This window comes from Bos indicus x Bos taurus, chromosome 9 (genome assembly GCF_003369695.1).
Source record: "Bos indicus x Bos taurus breed Angus x Brahman F1 hybrid chromosome 9, Bos_hybrid_MaternalHap_v2.0, whole genome shotgun sequence".
Lineage (NCBI taxonomy): Eukaryota > Metazoa > Chordata > Mammalia > Artiodactyla > Bovidae > Bos > Bos indicus x Bos taurus.
The window spans coordinates 145,338-152,378 of record NC_040084.1 but is presented as its reverse complement, the minus strand read 5'-3'; the positions used below and the strand labels follow the sequence as shown (position 1 = coordinate 152,378).

Below are 7,041 nucleotides of genomic sequence, written 5' to 3'. Positions count from 1 at the left end.
CAATTGCACTCATCTCACACGCTAGTAAAGTAATGCTCAAAATTCTCCAAGCCAGGCTTCAGCAATATGTGAACCGTGAACTTCCTGATGTTCAAGCTGGTTTTAGAAAAGACAGAGGAACTAGAGATCAAATTGCCAACATCTGCTGGATCATCGAAAAAGCAAGAGAGTTCCAGAAAAACATCTATTTCTGCTTTATTGACTATGCCAAAGCCTTTGACTGTGTGGATCACAGTAAACTGTGGAAAATTCAGAAAGAGATGGGCATACCAGACCATCTGACCTGCCTCTTGAGAAACCTATATGCAGGTCAGGAAGCAACAATTAGAATTGGACATGGAACAACAGACTGGTTCCAAATAGGAAAAGGAGTACATCAAGGCTGAATATTGCCACCCTGCTTATTTAACTTCTATGCAGAGTACATCATGAGAAATGCTGTGCTGGAAGAAGCACAAGCTGGAATCAAGATTGCTGGGAGAAATATCAATAACCTCAGATATGCAGATGACACCACCCTTCTGGCAGAAAGTGAAGAGGAACTAAAAGCCTCTTGATGAGAGTGAAAGTGGAGAGTGAAAAAGTTGGCTTAAAGCTCAACATTCAGAAAACTAAGATCATGGCATCTGGTCCCATCCCTTCCTGGGAAATAGATGGGGAAACAGTGGAAACAGTGGCTGACTTTATTTTTCTGGGCTCCAAAATCACTGCAGATGGTGATTGCAGCAGTGAAATTAAAAGACGCTTACTTCTTGGAAAGAAAGTTATGACCAACATAGACAGCATAAAGCAGAGACATTACTTTGTCAACAAAGGTATGTCTAGTCAAGGCTATGGTTCTTCCAGTGGCCATGTATGGATGTGAGAGTGGACTATAAAGAAAGCTGAGCACCGAAGAATTGATGCTTTTGAACTGTGGTGTTGAAGAAGACTCTTGAGAGTCCCTTGGACTGCAAGGAGATCCAGCTAGTCCATTCTAAAGGAAATCAGTCCTGGGTGTTCTTTGGAAGGACTGATGCTAAAGCTGAAACTCCAATACTTTCGCCACCTGATGGGAAGAGCTGACTCATTTGAAAAGACCCTGATTTTGGGAAAGATGGCATGCAGGAGGAGAAGGGGATGACAGAGGATAAGATGGTTGAATGGCATCACCGAATCAATGGACATGGGTTTAGGTGGACTCCGGCAGTTGGTGATGGACAGGGAGGCCTGGAGTGCTGCGGTTCATGGGGTTGCAAAGAGTCGGACATGACTGAGCGACTGGACTGAACTGAACTGAAATTAAAAAAAAAAAAAAAATCCTAAGAGTAAAAATAGATCGGAGTAACCAAAATTAGGGGGAACTCCAGATCTTTAAAAGTGGTGATGGGGCTCAAGCAGTGATGTGAAAGGAACCAGGAATTCTTTGAGTTCTAGGTGGACTGAATCGACACTTGACTAATGTCTCTATCTAAAAGGATGAGAAAGTAGATGGGAAAGCTCAGAGGAAGGGAGGGAGATGCATGTAGCTGAGGGGCTGGATGGTTAGGGAGGGGCTACAGTCCTGCCTCCTCCTCTGCTACTCCCTCTTATGCCCAAGAGCCCTTTGTGACGAGACCACAGCTCTATGAGTTGGGCTGAGTACTTTAGTCCCCAAGTGCACATCCTGTGCTCAGTTGCCTGAGGGCAGCAGTATGATGCAGACAATGGAGAATCCTCTCTTTTCTCTGAAAAGCACTTTTGATATTTGGGTGAACTCCAGTTCCGCTCCCTGGGTGATTGATACAATCCTCACGTTTCTGTGTGGACTGGGGCTCTTTTTCCTGATCCTTCACTAACTTGAGTATAACTCATCCTTTTCTCCTCCTAGGAAACATGGAAACATCAGGAAGGCAAGGAACTCTTGGTCCAGACTCACAAGCACATATTTCTCTGTTCTTTTCTATTATTATTTTCACTTTTCTGAGTCAACTAATATGACTCTTGAGATGGAAAAGAACAGGACATGTATTCTCAAGAAAGACTAGATGGTCATCCCTCTAGGGACAAACCAGGCTGGGCAGAGATACAGTGAACACTAGGATTTCTATTTAAAGATCTCAACCCGTGTATCCAGGTCAGTAGGTGGCTCCATGGAGGTCCCAAACACAGTGACCAGAGGCCAATGACTGGATTCTGAGTTGAATCTCAGCCAGAGGACAGACTCCTGAGCACTAGTTCAGCAGCTGTGAACAGTGTCTCAGACAGGACTGACCTGCTGGCAGTGCTGAAGCCCTGAGAGCCTCAGAGCAGGAGCTGGGAAGTGGGGAGGCTGGTATCAGGAAGCAGAGACCTGCCTGATGAAGCTCGGATTCACCCATAGTCTAAGAATGTGTGTGTTTCTTGAACAGAGAAACAGTGAAGAAAGAAGTCTAGAGTGAATCTCACGTTGAAAATCCTTTATGTCCTTCAAAGGGTGAAAACAAAACATTTCATCCATTTAAAAATGAGCAAAAGGAAAGAAGAATCACAGAGCTGTCAGTGAAATGTAGAAAGTCATATCATGTATGGATGCTGGTGTCTGATGCTTGTCTAGAGAGAGGAGACTGAGATTTGGATCCTAAGTCCTCATTTTCTCTCTCAGCATTGAATGGAACAGAGGGGAAGAAGTAGGAGCATCAAGAGAAATGGAGCTTTTAAAAGTGAGTTCTGACATCCAGCCATGAGTACCCCCAGAGTTAGTCCCCACTTTTCTGGCCATGAGGACCCAGCTCCATGGACTCTGAGAGGGGCCAGTGGCAGGACTTCTCCCTTGAGAAACAGAACTCCCAGGGAGGCTTCTGGGAAGGAGAACATTACCCAGATACTAGAAGGAAGCTGTGAGGGGCCTGGAAAAGGCTCTGTACCAAAGGGCATGTGGGGTGCATTGGACAAATAGCACCCACATTGGGAGGTGAGCCCTCAAGGACTTGTAGAACACATGATTTTACTTTGCTCAGATTCAACTGCAGAGTGGTGCCTGCCCATTCTCCCCACAGGCAAGGGGTAAAGAATATGGAAACACTTTGTAAATGATAAACCTTTCATGAGCTTCACCATCACTGTCAGGGATTATGTGGCCTTGGACACAGGTGCTTGGTCTCCAATCTCCTAGTGGTGTACCCTTAAAGTGACAATGCACTCCACTCCCTTTTAGACCCCTAGGCTCCTATGTTCACCACCATGACCCAGTATGCCGATTTTCAGCTTGAAGAGATTGCCAGGAAGCCCTGGAAGAGGGCCGGGATCTGATTCCATTTCTGGAAATCTTTCCTTTCATTTCTAGGTGGTTCTTCCTCCTAAAGCCTAAGGTGTGACCCCAGGGATACTGGCAGCCTGGGGCTGAGCTGAGAGGGGGAGTTCTGGGGGCGGGGTATGGCCAAAGTCCTGGGGTGAGGGACAGCAGGAACATTGTGAAGTCAGCACTGGGGCCATGCCAGACTGTGGGGTCCAGATCCCCACCCCTGCCTGCACTGCCCAGTCCTCCTGGCCCCAGGGCTCCTGGCTGCAGCTTCTTCCTCATGTCTCCTGCAGACACCTAGGGAGGTTCCCTGAGAAGGGAGGCTTTGATCAGCTCTCATGTAAAGATTCACCTGGTGAGGCTTGCCAATCAGTTCCTGCTAGAACCCACCAACCATGCAGGGAAGAGGCAGCTCCCACCATCTCCCCAGCTCCTCTGATCAAGTGTCCCCTACCTTGGGCTTCTACCATTTCTCCAGGTTCAGTAACCTCCTCTGTTTCCATTCCCTCACATTCATCCATGAGTGCTTCTCCAACACCAGAGCCTTTATTTCCACTGGAGAGGCTTTCACCTTGGCCACTTGCCCTGTCCCCTTCCTTGCCAAGCCCCTCTCATGTGAGTGCCTGCTGTCTACCTCCAACACCCTCCTCTGCCCCACCACCGTCAGGCTCCATGCTGAGTCTCATTCAGATGACTCCATGGCACTGGCACTGGGTACCATCCCACACAGGTCATCTCCATACTCCCCTTAAAGACCAGCTATCTCAGGCATTGTCTGTTCAACCAGTCTTGTATCAGCCCTGGCATGGTGACAGGAGGCAGCCAAAGCCTGGAGCTTCTCCACCTTGACACATTTAGAATTCGAGCAAGATAACCTTCCCAGCCACTTACCAAAGGCCTCATTTTGGGGAGACCCCACAAATAGGCAGGTAGAGGCTGGTGGCCTCTCTTTTATCAACATGGATGTCCAGAAGATGTTGGAGATACTAACCACAAAGAGGGTAGAAGGGAAGATTTGGAAGGAGAAAAATAAGGAGGAGGCAGGCTATCACCTAACTTCATTGGGGAAGAGGATCAAGTAACTCAGTGACAAGCAGGACACCTTGGGTCACCAAAACTTCTGGAGCATAAAAGGCAAACTGGAACAGCTGCTTGTTCCCAAGAAGCCCCGATATTCTAACACTTTGGGGAACCATCTACAGAAGATATGCAGTTATCTCTTTGGGGGTCACCCCTTTTTGTACACTGAGAGTTTGGTGGCTACTGTCATAGTACCTGGGTCACCTCTTGAGTTATGCCCTGTCTTAACAATGAGAGTTCTAAGGCCAAACCATTCCAAATTTCATCAAAAGTAACTTCACAACTGATATTGGCCCAGCACTTGACTCAACCTGTGGCCCAGGATGAATCTCAAAACAAGACTCCATCCATGTCCCAGGTGCAACCATCACCTCTGTATCACATGGACATGCAACCATGCCTCTCAGTCACCACCTCAAGTTCACATGGAGACCCAGGCTCAACCACTAACCTTGCTTCCAACCATGCAGCAGTTTCAACCTCCACCTCAGGCTCACATGGAGATCCAGGCCTGACCCAAACCCTTGATCCAGACATGCCCGTGTCAAGCACAAGCTCAGGTGCAGTTAGAGACCACTCTCCATCAATCACCCTCTCTCTGAGTCCAACCATCTTCTCAACACCAGATTGGGTCCTGTGAAACATCTTCCCTACAGTCTCAAATAAGGCATAATCTTTCATCTCAAATGCAATTGAAAACCGGGAATGTCTCTTTTGGAAAAAGCAACTAGAAAGAGGAAGAGCTTTACCCTCTTTTGTTAAGAAATCTCAGCAAGTCTTTAGTCAGATCACTCTTAACCTTCTGCAGGAGAACAGGTCTTTCTGGGCCCACAGCTCTGTCTCCATCCTTCCTGAGGATTTGGCCAGCCCTAAGGTTTGGGAGGAACTGGAGCACCAGTTTTCCAAAAGGTGCATGCAGCAACAGTTTGGCCTGCCCTGCAGAATTCGAGCATCTCAGAAACTGATGCAGCCTTAGGATAAATTCCCAATGCCTTGTCACGAACAGGGCTGGGAGGGGCCCTCAAAGATCTCTGTAGATCGAGGCAAAATCAGCCAGGACACAGAGAAGATGAGGTCCAAGTGCCCAGCACAAATCCCACAAGGGACAGACCTGCAATATGATGTAGGGCAGAGTGTGGGGAGGATCCTAAAAGATCTGTACCTGATCTCAGCCAATCCTCCAGTGAATGATCCAAGAGTGAAACCTGAGTCAGAAAGAGAGTTGAGCCTCAGCAGAAAGCATCCAGCAGTCTTAGGAGTCCTGATAGGGAGGAAGGCACAGCAGATCCAGGAGAGTGAGATCCCTGTGAAAGTCTATAGTTTGAGATTTTCTGGCAACCTTGTTTTAGACATTCTTGGAGAGACACATGCTCCCATGAAGACAGAACATCCACACTTCTCTCAGCATGGGGAAGCCTCCATGAACAACTCCCTTGAGTCTGCTGTCCTCAGTCCTGATATTCAACAGGAGCTGCAAACACATTTAGTAAAATTGAGGGTGAGGCATAGGTGGGACCTACTCTTCAAGGTCCTCAAGTTCATACTTAGCTTGAAGTTGAAAAAGGCTCAAGGTTCTACCTTGAAAGCCACCTGTGAATCTGAGGACACCTCAATATCTCTATTAACCAAGGGAAAACCTCCTCAGCCCCATGCAAGAGAGACAGTAGTAACAAGAGGGGCAAATCCCTCCCTGGAGAGGCCCCTCCCCACTCCTTCACAGGTGAGTGAGGAAGCCCAGGGGCTCTGGGAGGACCCACAGCTGGTGACATCCGTAAGCCCTCAGAGGTCCCTCTGACTGCACAGAAAGCTAGCCACCTTCTCACACTGCCACATACAGTTTAGTGACCAGAAATTGGCATAGTGCATCTGTCATGGCAGCCGACAAAGGCAGCCTGGAGCCCAGTTCTAGTTCGGCAATGACCAGCAGTGAGTCACAGGAGGAAGCTGGGGCACGAGCCTCCCCAGAATCTTACTCTATCATGACTGTAGTAAGATACATCTTCCAGGGAACAAGAATAAGAGCCCGTGGAAGGAGACCCTTCTGGAGAAGATACTTTGGAACCTAGTGTGTGGGTCAATTCCCTACTCATTAATATGAATTTGAAGAGTCCACGATCTCCAAGGTCTGATTGAAGACCTTCATTGAATACAAAGTCTGTTGCCTCAAATCTGGAAAATCTAAATTTTGAGGCACAGTTTCAAAAGCTTGAGTTCCAAGGGTTTACATACCAGCAGAATCAGAATCGAGGCTGGGCCACCAGACTGCTCCTGCAAAACTGTGCCACGGATATACTTCTCAAGACTGTCACTCAGATATGTTCCTTGCTGCAAACATCTTGGCTTCTCAAGAATCTCTGTCTTTTTCCCAAACCTTGTCCAGAAGAGACACATCCAAGTCCAATTCACAGACGTTCTATGATGTTACATAGAGTGGAGGGAGCAGCCAGGGGCAGTAGGTGGCCCTGAGGTGGGAGACCAAATATAAGAGCCAGAGGAAGAAGTGTGTCCCCACTGAAGTGAGAGAGGCATATAGGAGTCCCAAACTAGGACAGCATCACACAGGACTGGCAGAACGAATGGCTACCAGGTCCGAGGGATCAGTCACTCTGGCCAGTAAAAGGAATGAGCAGAGGCCCTAAGAAGCAAGTTTCAACAGCTAATCCTGAAGAACGGATAGGTTCTTTCAGAAAGCTGCTTCAAAAAAAGGATTAATCTCCTTCTGC

General features: G+C 47.7%; 1 pseudogene; it reads left to right on the top strand.

Annotated features, from left to right (window-relative positions):
• Window positions 1–1,534: 1,534 nt before the first annotated feature.
• LOC113898865 lies at window positions 1,535–5,308 on the top strand (annotated as a pseudogene).
• Window positions 5,309–7,041: the final 1,733 nt, after the last annotated feature.